The following is a 23,530-nucleotide window of genomic DNA, read 5'->3' as shown; positions in this document are numbered from 1 at the left end:
AGTACAGCCACATTGCATAGGCAGCATTTGACAAACTACTTAGGGATTCCCACATAAGCCTTCATAGTAAGACAAAGTGGGCTTATAATACTCTCACAAAGTTTAATATTGTGGTTAATAACCAATACTAAATGTAGTTGTTTTTCTTTGGAATTATTAAAATAGTGTAGTCTTTAACAAAGAGCACCACACTAAATTATAGTAAAATTCATTCGGCTCTTCATCAACACAGATCTTTGCTAAAAAGAGCTAAACAACTTTGAGATACAGTACTAGCTGTGAGCTCTCTAATGTTGTTTCATCTGTAAGGGAGTTCATTAATATTGCATTAACTCCCAATAAATTGAATTATTTTAGTTTTTTTAACTATAGAATATTGGTTGAAGCCATTGTGTAAAAAGAAAAAAAAAAGATGGTTACACTGAGTAACTGTAGATATGCGACCCTGGCCAATGCAAAGTGCACACTATCCTCTTTATCATGGTCACCTATTGCTACCTACAAAATTCTACAATGAAATTTCTCACATACAATATGCTGTATTGTTATATTTTCATAAATACAGCCTAATAAGTTAATCTTTTTATGAACTGTAAGAACAGGCTTTCGGGTAAATTGCAACATCCTTCGAGCTGTTCAGAAACTATAAATTGTTCTTGTAAAATGCAAAGTGTCCTATTTTTGAAACAGTGTCGGAAAACTGATAATGTATGCAGTCATAAGTTACACTCATACAAATTTGATATATTTTCATCATGGCTTCTGTCTCTCAAATCAGTTGTGCTGTATTTCAGTCATCATTTTCACCATGCAAAACTACTTTTATCAAGCAACAATGACCCACCTTTGCTAAGTTACAAGTGAAATACAACGTTTCTTCAACAAAATGTACATAGTCAAGAAATATATTGTAGGTGGCAGTATTATTTTACAAGCCCTATTTATAAGCTATTCGATTTTTAGATTTTAATAATTGACGGTGCCTGTTCTTTTTTTATTTTTGGTTTGGGAATAGCTTTAGATGCATCAAATTCTCCTGCAGCAGTGCGTCATTCAAGCATAGTAGGTTATTTGCAATGTACTGTAATCATGTAGTTACACTGCAAAGTCTTCATGATATCCTGTAATTATTTCCTGTCACTGCAAGTTGTTCCACATCTCTAACAATTCAGAGCCCTAACTGGAAGGGCTCTCTCGGGTAGCAATGGCATACCATTACACTGTACTACAAAACACAGCAAAGCTGTAAGGTAGGGTAGTGGCCAATCAGTAGTAATTCATAAACAGGGAGACAATTCACCTGGCTAGCAATTAGTAAAAGAAAGAAGTCGGAAAACAAATGATTGGAGGTACTTTAAGATGAAGGAGGAGAAGCAGTTTAGATATCCTTATCAAATTCACTTGACAGGCAAGATAATGCTGATTTTCAATTACATTTTTTTTAATAGTATTTTCCTATGAAAGCCACACTGTGCAGACATTTGATCAAACAAGCTCCTCAACTGCATTCTGGCCTCAGGTTTTGGCAAGTAGCATCCATGTATTTACACAGCCTTGGTGTGAAGACTGTCAGTCCTGTTTATTGGGAGCTTACTTAGAGATATCAATCTGTTGTATGTTGGAAAGTAGTCCTACAGTATTTTCAGTGACTGTAATGTGTAAATATAACATGCTTATTAAAAGAAGGTGTGGTTTGTGTCTATATTGTTTTGTTTGTTTTGGAGGAGGTCAGGCAAGGCTAATTTTCTGGTTTTTCAGGAGTTGTCATGAAGTCATTTGGCCTTGCATTACTGCTGTGCAAACAAATTCAAACTAATAAAACTCGACATGCTGTGGCACCAGGCGACAGACAAGATTGTAATTAATGTATGGTAATTTACATTTTATTAAAAACAGAAGTCACCCTCATGGAACATAAGAGGGGGTATTGAGTGACTGATTCAATATCACTTTAAAATATCATGTCCAGTGCATGTCCAGGATCACGTTGTTTCTCTAATGTGCCTTCCCAAAAGAGTTCCAATCACATATTTACTGGATCCAGAGAGTATGAAATAGGGATCTGGCAATGGAATCTACATGGGATCTTATCTGTGATTCAGACAGTGATGTCCAGTGTACAATTAAATCAATTCTCTCTCAAACCGGTGAGCTGCTGTAGCTATTTGGTATATATGCACACATAACTCGTCTTTGATCTTGAAAGCGAAGGGGCCAAACAGTTGGAAAGCTGTCATTTCCACTTCCTCTAACTGCTGAACTGAACAAAAACAAGACTTTCCACAGTACTGCACATGCTCATTGAAACCAGCAGGGGGCCAACATGAATCATTTATGAAATGAATACCAGAGAGGGAGAACAGGCTAGCCTGACATCCTGCACCAGAAATTCAAATCATATCTCTTTACCTAAAAGATATTCTCTCAACCCTAACCTTCAAAGTCACTTTCATTTGAAGTTTGTGAGGTTTGGTAGCAATGATGTAGGGCTGGTCTCCTCCTAAATGGAATGAGGTTTTGGCAAATATGAAACAATAACCAAAATGAGCTAGCAGAGAGCTTTACTTTAACTTGCATGTGTTTGCTTGAAGACTTGGAGGTTGCTGGTTCGATTCCTTTCTCAATCTTTCCTGAACTAACCTGAGGAAATAACTATACTGAGTCTACTGTTTCTTATATTTAGTAGAGAAATCCAGCCAAGAAGTGTAAACGCTGAATTGACAAAGGAGAAAAATAGTCTAAATACAAAAATACAATAGTAGAGTAAAACCAGATAGATAACATAATGTACAGAGAAGCATATAGCCAAGAGTACATGTTATTAAAATGATGAACAAAAAAGTCAGAATGCTACAAATAACTAGGGACACACTTGAGGCTGAATACAAATAAAAGACATGAAACATGCATAACAGAATGTGGAGAGAGGGCACAATGAATGCATTGAAATGGGACTATGTAATAGCTAGCAAAAAGGCACATGTATAATTCAGATATCAAACAAAATCACAGAAAAGGTGAATAAAAATACAGATTAAATAATCATAAGTTTTCAGTATGAAACGTGACACACTGTCAAAATGAAAATATTACAAAGTTAGTATCAGGTATGACCTCCCTGGGCATTAACACAATCCTGGCAGCATTGATGCATAGACCTGATCAGCCTCTGAATAGATTGCTGTGGGATGTTTCTCCACTCTTGCTGTGCAGATGTAGCCAGCTGGCAAAGGTCGGCTGGTCACAGTTGTCTCCTGTGGATGGCACTGGTGATTTGGTCCCACAGATGTTCTGTTGGACTCAGGTCAGGAGAAAAAGCTGGCCATGATAAGACCTTGACATTGCTTTATTGAAGTTGTGCAATTGTAATCCTAGCACTGTGTGGTCTTGCATTGTCCTGCTGGAAAATCAATACTTCTGGATTGGCTTGCAGGAACAGAAAAACTGTTGCCTCAAGAACTTTGTTAATTTATTGCTGAGCAGTAAGGTTGTCCTCAATCTGCACCAAAGGCGTTCTTGTGTTAAAGGAGATTCCTCCCCTCATCGTCACACTTCTACTGCTCCACCGACTGGCTTGAACTATGCAACAGTCAACATAAAGCTCACCACGACGTGGTGGGCTGGTGTGGTGACCTTTTGCCTTGCAGGTAGTGGCCTGTCCCTCACAGAGCTGGGTTCCTGGTTTCTCTGGTCTAGTCTGCTGATTGTTGAAGTTGAACATCTCATTTTCCGGCAACTTCTCTCACAGACAGACCACCTTCAACCATGCCGATAGCAACCAGGCAGTCTTCATTAATCAAGCTGGTCATGGTCGTATCTTTCACTGTTCTTGCGTAATTAAAATCAAGTCGTTTCAAATGGCTATTTATACAGATTCTTAATCAACTAATTTTGGCATAACTCAACTCAAATGCCAATCACTGAGCACCTATGTTTTTATGAAATTACATGACTTGAGCTCAGTATTTTGTTATCCCAAGGAACAATACTACTCAAACAATCAACAAACCTGATCTGCTCACAATTTAAAATGTAAGTAACATATATATATATATATATATATATATATATATATATATATATTATATATATATATAGATATATATATATATACTGTAAATTCCACTATAATTAACCAAATATTTGATATTTTATAAACTACACACATTCAGTCATGTGTGTAGTCATACCAGTAATTTATGGTCATTAACGAAACATACATGGTCGTTTCTTTTTGTTTGTATTTAAAAGAAAAAAACGAATTTTCATTTTTAAATTTTTTTCATAGTCCACCTCCCATGGATGTTTGTAATACACAATGGTTACTAAGTTACCATGATTCTGCTGTTTACTTGTTTAATATTATATAAATATATATTATCTATATATATAAATATATATATAAATATATATTATATTATATATTAAGCAAAACGCAGTTGCCTTGTAGCGGTTTTCTTCTCTGTAATAAAGATTGTAAGTGGGACGGGGGAGGAGTTTGCTGCTCAGTTATCCTGCAGTCAACAGCCAGGCGTGTAGCAGAGCAAACCTACTCTGTTCGGACAACAGCTTGCATATTTCAGTACCATTCAGGAAGGCTCAAGCGAATGAAAAATATCTGCAGTATTTGACTTGCTGCATACGTACGTCTCAAGAATCGCCTTTTCTTAGATCATCGAAAGGTAAGGGGTGCTTTTATTTCTTATGTTGCGTTGGTCTTTCTCAGTTAAAATTTATGGCTTTTTAGAAAATGATAAATGCATGCTAGGAAAAGAGCACTGAAGTGCTCGTGTTCTTTTGCCCTGACCACTGCTCAGCAGAGGGAGAGTGATTTCTCTGAGGGCTAATGTCGTTTTAAATGGTGAAATATAACTCTCTAGATGTTTGGCATTTGCCACCAGGTTTAGGTGTTATGCACCAGACACTGTAATAATTCAGACTCACGAACTAGGTAGTGTCAAAACTGGTATGCTTTTTACTCTGGTATTGTCAGACAATTCATTTACGTATGTATTTTGTTTTGGTGGTAATATAACATGTCAAAGCATAACTTTCACAGAAAAACAAATTTCTATCAAAAGTAATCAAATATATTACTATTCTGTACTTTCCCAGCGTACTGTACCTGTGCAGTAGGTTTGGGAAGAATAAGGGGCCAGTAGCACAAAATAAATTCCTAAGTTCTTTTGCTGAGCACATGTTTATTGAGAATACACATATTTCATTTAAAAAGTGTCTTCTGCCTGCTTCACCATTCGTTGATTAAAAGTGTTTGGCTTGTGGGTGAATTGTGCTGTCCATTTCCTCTGCTTTGGAATAATAATAATAATAATAATAATAATAATAATAATAATAATAATAATAATAATAATAATATTCACAATTTAAACAGCTGTAATATAACATTCCATTGTATTGAATTTATTAGTGATTTGGGATGATGGATTTATAAAACAAATAACTACTCCCCCCCCCCCCCCGTTTTAAAAAACACAGTATTTTGGCAGTATATTAATTTTGTATGCTCAATAATAAATATATGTAGTCACCTCCTGTGTGTGTGTGTGTGTGTGTGTGTGTGTGTGTATATATTATTTGTATTTGTTTATTTTTCTCACACTGAAATATGAAGAGATATTTTCATTTATTTCTGTGGAGAGTAGGCACATTGCATGTTAATAGCTTTTTAAATAGGTATTTGACAAATCCAAGGGAGAATGAATAAACCCTAACAGGAATCACAAATATTCTCACCAGAAAGCTAAGAACTAATATAACATAAGCTGTTTGTAATTGCATTCTTCACACTTAGTCTGGCAAAATGATGGTTATTTTGTCACTTTGTGGCTTGATTTCCGAATCAGTGACTTAGTAAACCCACCATGCATCTGCTGCCCTGTCAATTCACGTAAAGCTAGCCATCTGCCGAATAAATATGTGACTTTTCACATTATATCATAGCCTCTGTAGTAAGTCAATACACAGTTCATAGTTGAAATTGTCTGTTCATTTTGCCTGGCTTTAGTGTTTAAGTATACCTGTAGTCATGTAAGCATAGGTACAGACCTACATGTACAGCTACGGCCAAACATTTTGCATCACCCCATACAAATGAATTAATTTCAATGGAACCTGCTGAATAATGTTACGTTAACATATAGACTTGCATATAACTTTATAGTTTTCCATATACTTAACGGAAACTGACAAAAATGTAAACATTTGAAATTTTGAAATCTAACATGAAATACTGTACTACAATTATAGCTTCCGGTAGACAGTTTCTTTCATTAGCACACCTTCTTTATTGCGTATGCACTGTTATGTTCCATTGCAGTAACAAGACATAGGTGGCTAAGATTGTATCGTCAGTGGAGTGATAATAGCAATGCTAAATGGAACAAGCAATTTGGTGTAACAGCAAGAACTCGGTGTGGTCTGATGGGGTCAGCTGTGTGATCTCAAAGTGTACATTTAGCTAATGCCTCGACACCTTCTTATTGCTCTGTTGTTGTCGGTGCTAATAGCTCTGGGTGAGCCATAACCATTCAGCATTCACAGCCATGTTTCTTTCCGCAAATACTTTGATTAATGCTGCATTACTGCTCAACAGTCTCAATCCTCTGCACATTTTAAGTGAATTTGGCTCAGACCCAGCTCAGATGCTGGTTCGGCAGAATAATCTCTGAATGGAATATGGATTTAAATATCAGCGGAGACTCATAATTACTGTATATATATATATATATATATATATATATATATATATATATATATATATATATATATATATATAAAGCACACACAAAAACACACTCATTTAAGCACTGATGTGTTTATTTACCATTGAAGCTTAGGTGGTACAGAGCTTTTCAGTACGGTAAGTAGATGGTTAACAAGAGAGAAGGTGTACAAGTCCAGACAGGTTACAGTCAGGCAAAGATAGACAAGACCAAGCAGGCACAGTAAGCTAAGGAATAAGACTGCCCTAATATGTGTACCTTATCAGATGAAGGGATGTCTTGACATTCTCCACTTTCCACTGTGGGCAAATTGCTTATGTAACACTATGGATTTGCCCAAAGGGAATATATAGGTCATTAGCCTTTTCCCAAGGAGACCAAAAGGCTGCCATGTAGTTTCAGATTAATACTTTTTATTCCTCCATTCAGGACAATAAAGGGTACAGAAGATCATGATCTGCATTCACTTACAAGCAAATGTCATAGCTATATTGCTTGTATCTTATTTGATTAGTTTTATGAAAGTAATGACACAATTACACTTATATTTTACAACAAGCTGAGATCTAAGGTCAGTGTGGGAGCAAGTTGAAGGAATTATTTTATGCATTGACCTTTATAGTTTAAACGTTTTTCTTCAATGTTGAAATGGGCAGGTGGATAATTCAACTCCCCCACCCCCACCCCCCAGTCAAGTAATCCAGTTTGTCTACTTCTGTTAGACAAAACCTCTAGTTCAGCATTTTCTGTCACAGGCTATTATTACAGCACACTGACATAAAGTCTCAAAATATGAAAGGGCTGGATTTATTTAAAAAAGGAATAAAGTACTTTTCCGCTTGATGATTGTCAAGGAAACCTATTTCATTTGTGGTGTAACAGCAGATGGTTATTTGTGTTACAGTAGAAGTCATAGAGAGGTGGTTATAAAGCATTGTTTGACAGCTCATTTTGATTTGGAAAATGCTTGTCTCATCAAAATGTTACTTTTTTGCTCTTTAGTGTAATGCTTCTCTAAAATGTGCACATTGTTTATGAATAAGTAAGACATTTCACTGTAGTAGGGCTTTGAACGGGATGAGAAGCAATGGCATTATCACAGATCCACTGAAACTAAGCAGACCTCAGTTTCACAGTGCTGTTTTTTCTGTTAAGTTCAAACCAATCCTCACTCATGATTTCACTAGATGTGCTTACAGTAGAAACAGAAATATGGAAAACATTTGCTGTCATAGTCTATTCAATGTTTCAAGCTAACTGCATTTGTTTGAACAATAACCGTGTTGGTAGTCAATATTGAATCTGTCAGTGACTGAATTAGAAAGATGTATTTAGGATAAATTGTTCACATAGCTTTTCGTCTAAAAAAGCAACTCAACTTTCATTGGGACCCCTAATTAAATCTCTTGATATAACTCCATTTGAATCTGAAGGTGATTTAGAAATCAGTATATTTTTTTATCATAATTGTTTAGGAAAATAAAATGTTCTTATATGAATAAACAAGTAATATATCATAAGTAATAATAATCCTTATTTTTTTATGGAGCAGTGTGTATCTATGTACCTTTTGTTATATAACATAGTTTGATAAATATGCACTGTAATATCAGCATTTCTGTTATTAGAAACTGCATATTCTTGGTTCTCAGTGCCCTACTCATGACTTCCAATGCTCTTACCTGGCTTTATGCACAAGTTCAACAACATTTTGACATCCACAGTTTCTGTGTTGTCATGTTTTCTAATTTGTGCCATGGTTGATAAAACTGAAATCATGTTGTATGTGACCTGACCTTTACTTTTCCCCATCAAGATATATCTGAAGGTCTTTATAATATTGATGTAATCTACTTTACATAATGCAAATTTTTGTGTTAATACAGTCATTTGCATTTAGTCAAACATTTATCTAGAAGTCAATGACAGCATCATTCTCAAAGTGTTTTTCTTACTAAAGTTCTTAGCTATGAAAACGTTGAAAGTAAAATGTTTGACTTTGGCCTTTTACTCAAATCCGTATTGATTTATTTTTAATATCCAGGGTTTAGATTTTTGATTAAAAACACATTCCAGAGCTACACATTTTGAGAGCACTCAGAACATTTTAAATGACAGGCAGAACAAAACGTGTGGGCTATTGATTTTACTTTTATAACTCTGGTGCATTAGAATGACATGCTGCAATACACAAAACTACTCAAAATAAGTACTAAGGGCAAGCAACAAAGAAAATAAGTCAAAGCCAATAAGGTAGTGATGGGGAGTAATTGACCTGCTCAACTCTTCATTCATCAATTGCACAGAACAGAAAAAGGAGACAGGAAAAACCCTGCCGGTTTTGCTCTCTAATAAGATACCCCATATTTAATTCGAAAAAATATAAATATTTAAGAAATAAATCCCCATTGTTGAAGGCTCAATTGTCAGACCACATGTAAAACATCTCCAGGAAAAGGCATAGGCTTTAATGGAAGTTGAGGTAAAACTACCAGATGGTAGAACCTTCATTGAGGGCACTATCATTATTTTAAATTATTATAATCTTTTTTTTTTTTTCCCCAAAAAAACATTTAAACCCTGAATTAATCTGATACCCTTCTGTGGAGTCATTTAAATAGCATCGACAAATTTAGGGAAAGTAATGCTAGACAGGATTTTTTTTAAAGAAGACTTTTCATTATATGTCATTGTTGCTTTAAGTTTAACTGGACATGTAAGGGACTTGTAACATGTAAAGACACGCTGTCTGGAAACTGAACTATTTGTTGTTGTTGAAGCATGAAATACAGGTCGCAATGTAGAGCGTATTCTGAAGTTATACAGTAGCTGTGCATCTCGTGAACCAGCATCAGCGAATCAGATGCTAATCTGTGCTGTTCTTCATTAAACTCATATGGACTCCACTAACTAGAGATCCAATTATTGGGCAAGACATGGGAGATTTGTGAAGACCTCTGTGATTTTAAAACAAATTCCTGAGGTCTTAAGATCAGTGAATAGATGCTATGTCATCTTGGTAGGCTCCCACCACAAAATAAATATGTCTTTCATTATATTCAGGTAGACTTCAACTACCATATGTCCTTTACGTGGTCACTGACTCATCCCAGTACAGATACAGCCTTACAGTATGAACTGATGTCTCTAGGCCTAGTATTGCACATTCTGCTTGTGGAGGCAAAATGGTTGATTTCTAATGTATCAGGAGACCTTTCAAGCTTTTGTTACAGTAACATGCTACAGTATTTATGTTGACTACAGTGTTTGTTATTTTGTTGTTAAACTGCTACTGAATTGCTAGAAAGGTAAATGTTTCTGTTTTTCATTTAAGTGGAAGTAAGGAATATAGACCATTTCATAGATTTCATCTTTTTTTCTACAGAAGCCTGAAGGCCCATTTGTTTATACTTAAGCACTACAAATTATAGAGCATTATCATCTAGATGATGTCCTTGAACTTGAACTCTGAATACATTGGACATGGTTGGCAGTTCGATTTTTATGCAAAAGATTTCCAACATTCCTAATGTAGGCGACTATATGATTATGTGTCTCACTGAGTGTATCTAGTGTCATAGCTGATGTTTTAGACTACACACGAACGAACAGTATACAGTATGCTCTTTTACTCGTTTTAGAAAAGAAAGTCACAATGTATTTCAAAAAGGATAACATTCTTTTTTTAATTTTTTTTTCCTTGTCTTTGGCTTTGGTACAAGATAAAATGAAGTTCAGCAATGTTAATAATGTCAGTTTTATGAGATACTTTTGGACACATTTGAGACATTTTATTATGAGAAGAACCGTTGGTGTCTATCCCTTTGAGGACAGACACATATGTATATGTTTGCACACTGGAAGTGAATGGGCACATACTTATTAGTTTGCTGCACATAATTCAGCTGTTTGAAGTCTTGCAGTATTTGCTTTTATTCAAATGCAATTTATAACAATTTACATTTTTGAATAAGTTTAAATATAAATCAGTGCATTTGATTTAAATATAAATCAGATATGAATGTATTCCTCTGCAAAGCAAATGGCTAAACTTTTCAACTTAACCTTCAGTTTCCTGATTTAAGCCTTGAATCTGTATTCCATAATGAATCTGTATTCCATAATGAATCTGTATTCCATAAGTATTTCTTCCTTTTGTTTTTTGTTTTTTTACATTTGTCTAAATGTTTGTCAAATTCTTACAAACAAGTCTCCATTATTTGCAGGGTGTTTTAGGTTACAGATACAGTAAACTCTTGCTAATCTGAATGCTGGTGATATCTGTAGAAACTAGGGCTGTAACGAAGGGTACATTGACATCACCATAGCTACTTATTTATATTTGTTTGAAAATCCTATTATTTTACAAGTAATCCATATACATGGAATAAAGCATTCACATGTAGTGCTTTTTTGCTCAAACCTTTTGCTCAAAAAACAGGAATAAGAACTGTAGTTATACAATAACCTTATTATTATTTATATATTTAAGTAAGGTTTAAGATGGTTTGGCCAACGCACTCCAAATTTGTCTGACCCTACCCTATGGCAAAGTACACTCATTGGCCCAGGTTTGGATTCACATTTTGTTCTTGCCTTGCACTGCCCTTTTAAAAGCAAGCTTGACCTCTTAGTCTCAATCACAATTGTTTGAAAATGGGCTGAGATTGTCACGCATCAGCCTGCTATTTCATACTGTCCAACAGAAAGTGCAGTAATCCATCAACAGACAGGTGGGTTCCATTATAACAGCAGATGTTGACATTTGGATACTATATAGTAAAGGAAAATAAACTAATATTCCTTTTTTATTGCAGTGAGTCAGATTTTTGGAATACGATAAATAATTAATTATATTGATGTTGGGTTTCCTTACATTATTATTGCATCCTGCTCTTGTCAGTGCATCCACAGATTGATGACTGGGCAGGGGGCTATAACATATGATAAATGTCTGAAATTAAATTAGATCAATATTGGTAGGGGACTCAACATGAACACAGGCTGTGACAAAAGTGTATCCAGTGATAGTATTTTGTCAGTACTTTTTGTTTAAATTTCTAGGTTATACTTTCTTGGTAATACAGTATGAAACCCATCATTTCAGGGTATCCTCAGGAGCTCAGGGAATGTGGGTTACTCCCTGAAGATACATATAAACCAGTGAGAAAGTGAGAATGTTGGGGCTGCATCTGGATGGAGGAGTCATGCAAAAGGGTAAAGTTGGCTAAAGGGCAATCCCTATTAGCCATTCCCAATGAGGTTATTGGAGGTAGCCTAATAGAGTTGGCGCATCAGCTGGCTATAGCAGGGGAGTGCCAGAGGTTCCAACTGAAGCACAAGCCTGTAAAATGGGCGTGGTGGGCACAGTCAGCGAGCTTGCTTGGGAAAGTGCACACAGTGGCAAAGTCTAAATAGAACCCTTATGCCATGCAGCTGCAGCTTCAAAAACAAGTGACAAGAGCACTTATCTGCAAAGAGGATTCAGACGGGGTTATAGAGGACTCTTTCTTCACAAAACAAACTCAACCCATTGAATTAATGGAACATCATTTATTTCCAGTTGAAAACCTACAACTTTGAAATATAGTATACAGTTGGTACAAAGCTTTGATAATATTTCAAAGTTTTCTTGGCAGTCTTTGTTGAGCTGCTGTGGCCCCAGTTTCAGGGCTGGTTTAAAGACAGACAGACCTCCACACCTACTGTTATGGGGAATGGACCATTACATGCTGCAGACCGGTTTCAGCCAGGCCAGTGATTTTGATTGTATAAAGACTGCATTGTTTTGGTTGGTAGGCCTTATAAACTACTGCTGATGAACATGAAGAGTAGCTGCCATTGCAGGTCTTATATATGATGGCTATCCCAGAAGGGTCTTAAGCTTAGAGAAAGCTCTGAGAGTGTATGACGGGGTGTTTTGCACTTATATTTCTCGAACTTGCTTTGCATTGCTATTCTTTGCATAGAAAATGTCACACAACATGGGTGTCTGATAGATGGACTTGATGTTCACCTATGTAGAGTATGGAAGCATTCTGACAAAAATGGTAAAGCCCCTACCATACTTTAAAATGGTATACATATGTGTAAAGTTATGACTAAATCTATACTGTAAATACTACAAAACAATAAAACATGCTTTAGCTCATGGAAAGTTACTGGGTGAATGCACATTTCAAGCAACATCTGATGACAGTAGTGATTATCTGGGATAATATGCTAGCTGATATATTTCTTCTAAAGTTTAGTTAATAATGCAAAGGGGTTAAATATTTCAAAACAAATGTGATACCACATCTCTTGAGTTTACACAGGTCAAACCTCCAAAGGTTTAATGTATTAATGTTTTCCTCAGAAAAGTACATTTTTAGCTGTTCAAACTTCATGCTCACTTTGCATTGAGTCACTGTGAGAAGAAAAACAGTTGTATGGCAAACATTTGTATTAGGCTATAATATATTTGCCTAGCATTAGACAGACATTTTACTCAGCATATTTGTGATGACACAAGGTTGTATGAAGTTGGCTAAAGCCAGACATAAGACTGAAAGCAAAGAGAAAAGCTAAGTATTTTGTTAAAAACAAAATGTTACAGTTTAAAAAACGTCTATAGTCCTGCTAGTAAAATGTTGCAGTTTGTATATGCTGATGTTAATGTCTAGAACATGGTTATCAGGTGAAACGTCATAAAGAACAGCTTCTCATAAAGTGACACATGGGCTGCAGCTGAACCGGTAAAAAAAAAACCTGACAATGATAGATAAATTGATGGATGGCTATAGTAGTAAAACTCGCTGCATTTGACTAAGACTGACTGGTCTGTTTTAGTATCCATTAAGGTGCATAACCTCCCTTATTATAATAAGGTTAAGTGAACTGGATGATACGCTTGTATACACCACAACACCATCATGCGTGTCTGTCCTTGAGTCTGTAGGGGAACCATTGCAAAGCAGCAGAAAACAATATTCAGACTTAATCTCCTACAAATGTTGTGCCACATGCTACATTCTGCATCAAAGAACCCAGTTAGACTAGTAGAATTATGTTGCCAATAAGATTTTATCAAAGTACAAACACCTTCAAAACTGATTTCAATAGATGGAATTTTTTAGGAGTAGAAATTACCTTTATACTGTAAATACAGTATAATTGTAAATCTCGAAAAACTACTCACTTCTAAATCTTTTGTAGTCATCTTTGTATTACTTTAGTATAAACACATGTTAATTTGGATTCATATGTTGCTGTTTTCTGACTTTATGTGAACGAAAAGACACACATTTGCCCATTTTCCCATTGGAAATAGTGATATTTTGAAATATCACTGTCCTGGTCACAAAAGCAAAGTTTGTGGGGAATAATAGCCAATTTCTATACTTTTGAGGCGTAAGCAATTAGGAAATAACACTTAGTACCCAGGAACAAAAATTGTGTTACATAGTGTTATGGAAGATAAAATAAGTGTCTCAGAATGACACATACTGGTTTAATTTCCTTACACCTAAAGTGTATGAACGTAAGAAATAGTTTGGGCACAATATTTGTTAATATGATTATAAACCATATACTGTTTCGGTAAATTGTCTCAAAAATGTATATTACTCAGTGAAATCAATGTTTTGTTTTGTGGTATAGCATTTCTGTCTGCACAACTGAAACTTTGCTCTGTTGATGATCTTTCCACTGTATTTCCATATACAGCCCAATATCAAGCAGGCATCACAATGTGCTTAATTAGAGACCAAGCACCTAGCATGTCCCTGTTGTAATCTATCAGTTTGCATGCTGTTGCAGGACCATGGACAGAGCCATACAGTACGTTCAGGTCTTATTGATGAAAATGTAATGTTGTACTGAGTCGGCAAATCTTTATTTAAGAACCAAAATCATTATGTTAGAATTCCAAGGGAGCTATTCATATCTGTTTTTTCTATAAGTGCATATACATCCCCAGATAATGCTGCATGCTCAGCAGAGTGAAAAAGTATGAACATTTTGGGGGGAAGTACAAGGGACTCTCTCTATTAATATTTTTGTCAAAACAGTGTGGATTTAACTAGAATCTTGCTGAATTGTTAATTCAATTATTTCTTAATCATAGCATTTAAAAAATCTAAGAAATGGTCATATTAGTTACCATAAGCATATTTGTACTGTACTCAAATGTAGAAAATACACATACACTCAACTCATGTACTATTAACCCTAACAAGATCAACTTTGTGAATTGCTATTTTGAGCCCATGCAATTCAAATACATCTTTATAATATGACTGCTGACCCATTTATCAAAATTATAGGGCTACAGTGATACCATCATTGTAAGATTTAAGATTCAAATTAAATGAGCAAGCCAGCAGTCAACTTTATTTAATATGTATCAAATCAGACCTAAATAAACAGATCCATCTTCTGAAATACTTTTCCCAGAGTAGTTGTCAGATGTCATTTAACCCATTTGAACTAGTTTAAGTTGGAGTGCCCCAACCAGCTTGCAATGATGTTAAAGGTTATAGATAAAATCTAGCTCTGTAGTGGTCACAAGCAAGTCTTAAGTGCTTTTAAAATAAAAAATAAAACATCTTTCAGTTCCCACTGATTCAACTGTTGTATTTCTGAGAGCCCTGGTGAAATGAGTGGTGCAATCTCTGATGCCTCTTTGGTGTACAAAAAAGGTTGTCTCAGAAAAACTAGCTGATGTGCATTGATAATGGTTTGGGAATGTGCTGTTGTTTCATATCTGCAAGTTGAACTTGGGAGTTTTTGTCTTGGGGAAGTATAGCAAATAAATAAATAAATACAGTATATGTTCACATTTCTCTTTTATTAGGAGTTGATCTCAAAACAATACTGATTGTTAAATTGTGAAAAAATAAATAAAACTACTGTAATATGGTACTGTAAATTACCATAGAAAATATATGGTATAATATGATTTGTAAATGGTAAATTAACGAGTAAGTGATACTAGTTAAATGTATAACTTACTGTAGGTGCTGCATTTAGTTACATACTAACACAATATACATTGACGAAAAGGTACTGCCTGAGGTGTTTGAAAAAAAAATGTCATTGAGATTAGAAATAGGATGGTAGCATGTTGCCAAGGGCTGACTAAAGTGTTTGCAGTGCAATGCTACAGTAGTTGTAGGTTATCCTTCAACTACTTCCTACAAGATGCTGACTGTTGATTTTTAATCAAACATTTAAGCCTTGAAGCGTTTGTTTGTGATTTCTCAAAATGAGGAACGCTGTAACATTGATCGCTCTACCCTACTCACATATAAAAACTATTTTAATTCAGCACTGGTTTTCCTATAACATTAAAGTAGATAAGGTGCTGACTGTGTAAAAAAAAATAAAAAATTGAACTTTCAGATCGAGTTGCATTGGATCACGTTCTACTTCCTATCAGCCAGAATGACACATGCTTTTAATTGCCAGTTCTCTAACTAGAAATGGTATGCTCCATGTTCACAGATTCAGTTGTTCCATTCCAATGGTCTGATCCATGTTCACAGATTCAGCTGTTCCATTCCATTGAATTCTGCCATCTAACTAGTTAGTCTTCTGTGCTGTCTTGAATTACTCAAAATGTATTACGCTTTTAACAAATGCATAATAGAATGAAATGTATGTTGCTTTTGTTTTAGGTTTTGTAATTCATCCTAACTCCAAAACACACAAACACAATTCTAAGCTAAAACTCATGAGAAACTAAGTCAATTAGACAAAAGTTTCGCCTAGTGCCTTATTGAATACGTGTTATTATTTTGGATGTTTCCATTGTCCAACTGTTTTTTTTTTTTTTAAATACGTAAATAGACCTCTATTATTTTGGGAGACAAATATTTGAATAATTGCATGCATGTTCAGTATGCTAATCCAAAACAATATACAGTACAATACTGAAGGAGACAACATCAAAATAAAGACAAGAAAAACACTAATTCACACGAAACCATGAAAGTGTAGAAAGAAAGAGGAGACACATATATATATATATATATATATATATATATATATATATATATATATATATATATATATATATATATATATATAGACTTCTTCTGAAGAAGGGTCTGCCCAGCGTTTCGATAGGTTGTGACATCACTTTTATATCTTTAAATCTATATTAATTCTAATTAACATTATTGTATATAAACTTATATTTATATTTTTATGCAACAGTGGTGCTGAGGATCAGCCTTGATTTGGCCTGCTCAGAGCATCAGCATGCATAACTTTTGAATTAATTTTGTTTATTGATTTTTATTTTTTTTACTTGTATATATTTATTGGAATTAATTAGTTCTTTCTAATTAGTTCATTCTTTTCTGTTGAGTCCCGCTGGCATAATCGTGTTCAGTCTATTAATCAGTGCACTTTATTTTATTCTTCTATATGTCGCATTGTCTAATTTTAGCTGTTCTAATACAACAAACTTTACATCATTTATGTCATGTCCTTGAGTGCTGTACTATTGGTTCATTCATTTTTTTTTATATTTCTAATTAATGAAAGAAGGTTCTGAAGTTGTTCCAGTCTCTCCAATATATTTTATTTCATCACATTTTTCACAGGCTATTCCATAAACAACATTGCTATTTTTACAGTAGATATTAGTATTTAGTGGATATGTGTTGTTCTTATGTTTAATTATATTTTTACTTTTGTCCATGTATTTACACACTTTACATGTACTAGTGCAAGTATTTGTAGAAACTATTCTGTCAGTTATTCTTTTATGTTTACTCTGAACTAAAATATCACCTAAATTAGCTTCTCTTTTGTATGCTACAACTGGGGCCTTAAGAAATACTTTTTACAATTTTTCTGAATTATCTAGAATCTGCAAGTGTTTCCAAACTATATTAGAAATACTGGGCAAAAATTTAGAGTAAGTCATTACTAATGGGACTCTCTTGACCTTTTTGTCTTTATTTTTATAATCTAGTAGATCATCTATTTTTAGTTTATCCACTTTTCTTAACTCTGTCTCTATAATTATTTCTTTGAATCCTCTGTTTTTAAGATTTGTTTTTAATACATTTCTGTTTTACATAGTCACTTTCTTTAGAGTACAGTCTTTGTATTCTTATTCCTAGACCCTTTGGGATTGCCCTTTTAGTGTGTATTGGATGTGCAGAGGACATGTGTAAATACTGGTGCATGTCAGTAGGTTTACAGAAGAGGTCAGTCTCAATTGAACCTACTTCAGGTTTTACTATGGTATCTAAAAATTATATTTCTTTTCTTGTCCATCGAAGGTACAACTTAATATTACTGTGTATTTCATTTGCCATTTTATGAAACTGGAAAAGAGATTCCCTTGGGGCATGTGGACTCCAGCAACACCAGTATGCTGATGAAACACAGCTATATGTCCGTGTCTCAGGCAATGTGGAGGAGTTGAGGGCTGGACTGGAGTGCTGCCTATCAGAGGTGGATACCTGGATTAATATTTACTGGTTAAAATAAAACCCTTCAAAAACAGAGTCTTTATTATTGAGATTGACAATGATTCTCAAGCTGCTTGAGAACAGCTTTACCCCTCCAAATACCACACCTAATACCAAAGCTAGGAACTTGGAAGTGATTATTGAATCACATTTCATTTACCCCCCAAATTAATTAGGTGGTTATTTTGTCTACCTTTCTCTTGCGTAAGTTAAAAGTTATTAAGCCATTTTTTTTTTGCCAGGTTCCCTTTTTTGGACAGTTGTGCAAGCCCAAAGCTGGATTACTGCAACTCCCTTTATTCAGGCCTTCCTGTGGTCCAGCTTAATAGACTTCAGAGGATTCAAAACATGACAACATGTGTGTCTGGGACTGCGCTGTGCTCTCACATCACTCTGGTTCTGAGGGAGCTACACTGGCTCCTAATCCGTGAGAGAAGATCCTTTGTACTTAGTCCAGCCTATCTTCAAACTGTTCTTCCTGTTAGAATCAATACCAGGACTTTATGCTCGAATGGTTCCCTCCATACCCCACCCCCTCCCCTCATGAAAACTGAGTCCAGTATAGTTACATTAACCAAGTAGTATTGCAACCTTGTCTTACTGTTCTTAAAATACAGAAGAATTCCAGCTTGCTTATAGAAGTCGTCCTTTGGTTGTCACATAGCTGCTGGTGCTGTGTGCTTCACCTGATCTTGCTTCATTAAAGTGAAGCAAGCATGGGCCTAAAGGCTGGCGCTGATCCACAGGTCCTCTTGGTGAGATGAAGAGGACGTGAGGGAGAAGAAGGTGAAAGAGAGAGACAGAGAACTGGACTTGAAGCAGCACTTCTTCGACGATGATGTAGAGAAGAGAACAATCCTCTCCATGTCTTCTCCCTTGCTAATATCTGTGATATTGGTTATCATACAGAAAGCAGACAGTTATTACAAAAAGGTTACCAAGAGGACATTTTCATTCGGGGTCTGCAGCAACAGTGAACATCTTGGTTAAAGAGCCTCTTGGACTGCAAAGAGTCTGTGTCATGCCACACAACCCGGACTTTACTGATCACAGAAATGTACACTGGGAAGTGGCAAGTCAGCCTAAAAGGATCTTTCCTAAAGAGAGATACTGCTCATGTTACACAGGCTGAAATTACAGAATAAACTATACATTTAAAGTAAAAAACTGCTTTTTCATTCCACAGTGTAGCAACAAATGTGTTTTTTATTTATTTTTTTTTAAATTCATATCAATACAGTTTATTAAAAGATTGTATCAACATTCTACACAGAACATCTACTCTAAACTAAACAATGGAATAAGTTGCAGCTTTACATAACATAATTGTACTAAGAAAGATTGCTTTGGTCATTCAGGAGTGGTTTTTGGGTACTTTAGAATGAATGAGGTAAATCATATTGTCATTTCTATTATCTTTTATTGAAGGTGTATATCAAAGCTGTATTCTAGATGCCATGCCTGATAACATACTGTGTTTATAACCAACGCATAGCATTCAAGAGAATATAATCAGAAAACGGCATAGTGGGTAATAAATCCACACATTGTTCAGGCATACAAGACATGCCTTCATTTCTTTCATATTAAAAACAATTATGAGCAAATGTAAAAAGAAAAAAAAAGGCTTGTTTACAGAGATATGTGCTTAACTTCTGTCTGGAAAAAGATTGCCTGGCAGATATTTGGAATCAATAAAGTTGATCAAACTATACATTTCTTATCAGAGCCTTTGTCCTGTTATATATAATTTATGTTTTTATTTTGAATCATGTACGAATTTAAATACGAATATAAATTATATTTATATAATATATATATATATATTATTATATATATATAATATATATATATATATAGATATATAATAATATATATATATATCTATTAGATATATATACGATATATATATGGGCATTAGGTCTCTGTCTGCTTTTTAAAAGTCTGTTCTCCACAGGTCACATTAAAAGGAATGCATTATGTGATGACCTTGGTGTAAATGAATACGAAATTGAAAGACAGACATATGGGATTTTTGGAAACAAAAGAGAATCATTGCTTGAATCATTGACCTTCCTGCATGGCTCTTCCAATAGTTCTTTGAGGATGTTGTATGTGCTACTGAAATACCTGTGTTTGTATTATTAGACCACTATCAATACAAATAATAAAAACAAAAAACAATTATACATCACAACTGAAAACTGTGTTGACTTTTTGACTAGTGGTAGTGTGTGTATATATATATATATATATATATATATATATATATATATATATATATATAGATATAGAGAGAGAGAGAGAGAGAGAGAGAGAGAGAGAGAGAGAGAGAGAGAGAGAGAGAGAGAGAGAGAGAGAGAGAGAGAGAGAGAGAGAGATGGTTCAAATCGCAAACATTTAAATGATATTGTTAAATATGTGAGTTAAGCTCTCTATAACATTTAGGAAGACTGCCCCAATGGAATGAGTTTTGTCCAGTGGCTGCTGCTCTAGTGTAGCCGCCCCAGCCTCAGAATGTGAGATGTGATGCTAGATGTAATAGAAAACTTTCATCAGAGTAGATGCTCTGTTTACTGTATATAACCCAGCCCTAAAATCCAGGGCAATCCTCTTTTACTTTTAGACAGAATATCAAACAAGAAAACTGAGTTAAACAGACAGATGGAGACACTTGTAGTTCTTGACTGTTACCAGTAAGTGATGTACAGTCATTCCGTACACAAACCTGTCCAAAACCATAAACTATTGATAGCAGTGACATATCCATCTATTGCATCATTACAAATAAGTAGGCCAATAAATAAATGAAAACATGCGTGTGTAAGCTTTGCATGGCCTAAGGTACACACTAGAGAAAATAGTGAATCTGCTCAAAGATGTGTAAATTAAGCCAGTGGACTGCTGACTTACATAAGCTGCACAGATCCTCTGTAAACGAAAGATAGCACTGGTGCAATTAAAAGTGGGTTTGTCAGACAGAAAGCTACCGTTAGGAAAAGTAGACTTACTCACTGGAATAAAAGTCATTGTAGTCATCCCCAAATGATTTATGTCTGTAGGAGGTTTTACAGACTAAGTCAGTGTAAACCTTTTAATTGATGGCTAGAAGATCAAAGTTCTGAGGCTTTGGCAGGGATAAAGGATAAATCCCTGATAATGCACTACAGGCTGGCAAGAGTAGAGAACAAAGGGTTCAACACAAGCACCATCATCCTGAAAGCATTTAGACAACTGCTTTTATATTTGCACCTGTCATCCAAATTCTAAAAGTACGGCAAGGTCAAGAAGATTACAGAACTCACTACAGTTCTGTGGGGATTTGAAGATTGTGCTTTTGAAATCAGATAAGCATGTATAATCTGTGTGCATGTGTGTGTTTACCTCTGGACAAAAAACTGTTTTAAAATGTACTTAATTATATTACTGTCCAATTAGCACAAAGCCATGGGAGATTTTTAAATATGCTGTGGGTTTTCTCTCCACAGAGTTCGGTAAGCCAATAAATAATCTAAATCTTACGCAAATTATCTGTTATGCTTAAATTAGGTCGCTGCATAATCTTCTTTGTTCAAGACTGGATAGATTCAATTCTTTTAGCCTGTCTGCACATGACATGCCTTTTAAACCCAGAATAATTCTGGTCGCTCTTCTTTGCACTCTTTCTAGAGCAGCAATATCCTTTTTGGATAAACTGGCTTTGTGTTAAAATCCACAGCACTGAAGCTTATGTGACCCTCAATCATGTTCAAATTTACATTAAAATAGGAGTGAATTTGTACTATTCTTCAATAAACACTCTATGGACACTGCTTAATCGGAACCATGTACCAATTTCTATGTATTTTTAGTTTTAGCAGCAGGCACTCCTTAAAGCTTTATTGACACACTGGCCTCTGTTACTTTATAAAAAGCTATAACAATACCAGAATTATTATACAAATATATGTGATTTTATACAATAATAATAGCAGTTGTAAAGCAAGCAAAGTGAGTCTGTTTTATAAAGCAGCACATGTTTTTTTTTTTTGGTGAAAAACTAATTATAAATGTTTTACTTAGTTTGATGAAAGGCTTAAACACATCAGCACTATTCGTTTGCTAAAAACAGCACTGACAAAAAAAATGAACTGAAAAAGAAAAGGCATACATTATAGTGCTTTATCTCCCAAGAGCTTTTCATTCCTGGAGGTCTGACTGACTAAGCCTGACTGAACATCTATTTAATTGAGACCTGAGAGATCAGTGCCTTAAGGTTACAAAAGGGGTAAAGAACTACAAAGATTTTTTTTTTTTTTTTTGGGGGGGGGGGGGGGGGCTATCATGTGTAGGTGAAATTAACATTCTTTATATCTTTTATACTTTGTTATCTCAACTTGTGGCATGTAGCAATGCATGTAAAATGATTAACATTCTTTCCCTAAATGTAGTATTCAGTATGTTACATTGTAATATTTTTAACGGGTAGTTATTTGGTGAAATCCTGTTGATGCAAATATATTGGTGCTTTTGGGATGGTTTTACCATGGCCTTTAACTGGTTACAAATTTCGGCAATTTATTAAAGGCTTGCTGCAATTATTGAGTTAAGACAGTTAGGTGTCATTTGCTGTGGGGAAGTTGGCCCCCCAGACGATCTGAGACGATCTTGTGCTCAGAGTCTCAAGGCATCGGCAGCATTCATTCATTATTGATATCATGAAGAGTCAAAGGGAAATGTCGAATATGGTTGCCACAGAAGGAAGAAACTAATAATATGTCCAGGTAAAATCATTTATACATTCTCTAAAGAAAAGGTACCATAGATTTGAAAATGAGATTTAAGCTCACATGTAGGGCTGAGCTGTGCGTTTTGGGGTTTCAGTTTTACCTTATTTCGATTTTACATTCTTGTAATTTCTTTAAAAAAAAAAATACAGCCCATCCTTTACGTGATCAGGGTGAATACGGCATTATCAATAGTATTCAGTATTGCCATTCTCGCAGAATATAATTTAAACACAAAATGAAAAAAACGTGGCAGTGCATCATACTAGTTTTAGAACGGTACTGGAATGCATAGCTGCTCTATAAACTCAACACTGTCTATTTCACAGTGCACAAGCAGAAAATGATATTAAGTTGGTACTACAGTATTACATATATCCTGGTTGACATTTACTGTTAGAATTACTGTTTTAAAATGTTACATTGCTTACATTTGCATTATATGGAATTAAATGATTAGGCAATTCTACACATAACAATCAATTGATTTTTTTTTTCTAACATATTTTCGCCATATGCAAATGTTGCTGTTAGTTCGGCAAATGAAAGG

The 23,530-nt window shown here is 34.9% G+C and overlaps 1 protein-coding gene across 1 annotated transcript in view; it reads left to right on the top strand.

The window, feature by feature from the left end:
- The first annotated feature begins 4,555 nt into the window (after positions 1 to 4,555).
- The window catches only part of LOC121328214 (contactin-4-like), a 79,151-nt gene continuing 60,176 nt past the window's right edge, over positions 4,556 to 23,530 (top strand). The window contains exon 1 of the mRNA XM_041272763.1: positions 4,556 to 4,682. The gene's annotated coding sequence lies outside the window, so the exon portion shown is untranslated. The remainder of the gene's footprint in view (positions 4,683 to 23,530) is intronic.

Source organism: Polyodon spathula, chromosome 16 (assembly GCF_017654505.1).
Source record: "Polyodon spathula isolate WHYD16114869_AA chromosome 16, ASM1765450v1, whole genome shotgun sequence".
Classification (NCBI taxonomy): Eukaryota; Metazoa; Chordata; class Actinopteri; order Acipenseriformes; family Polyodontidae; genus Polyodon; species Polyodon spathula.
This window is presented reverse-complemented; position numbering and strand designations above follow the sequence as displayed.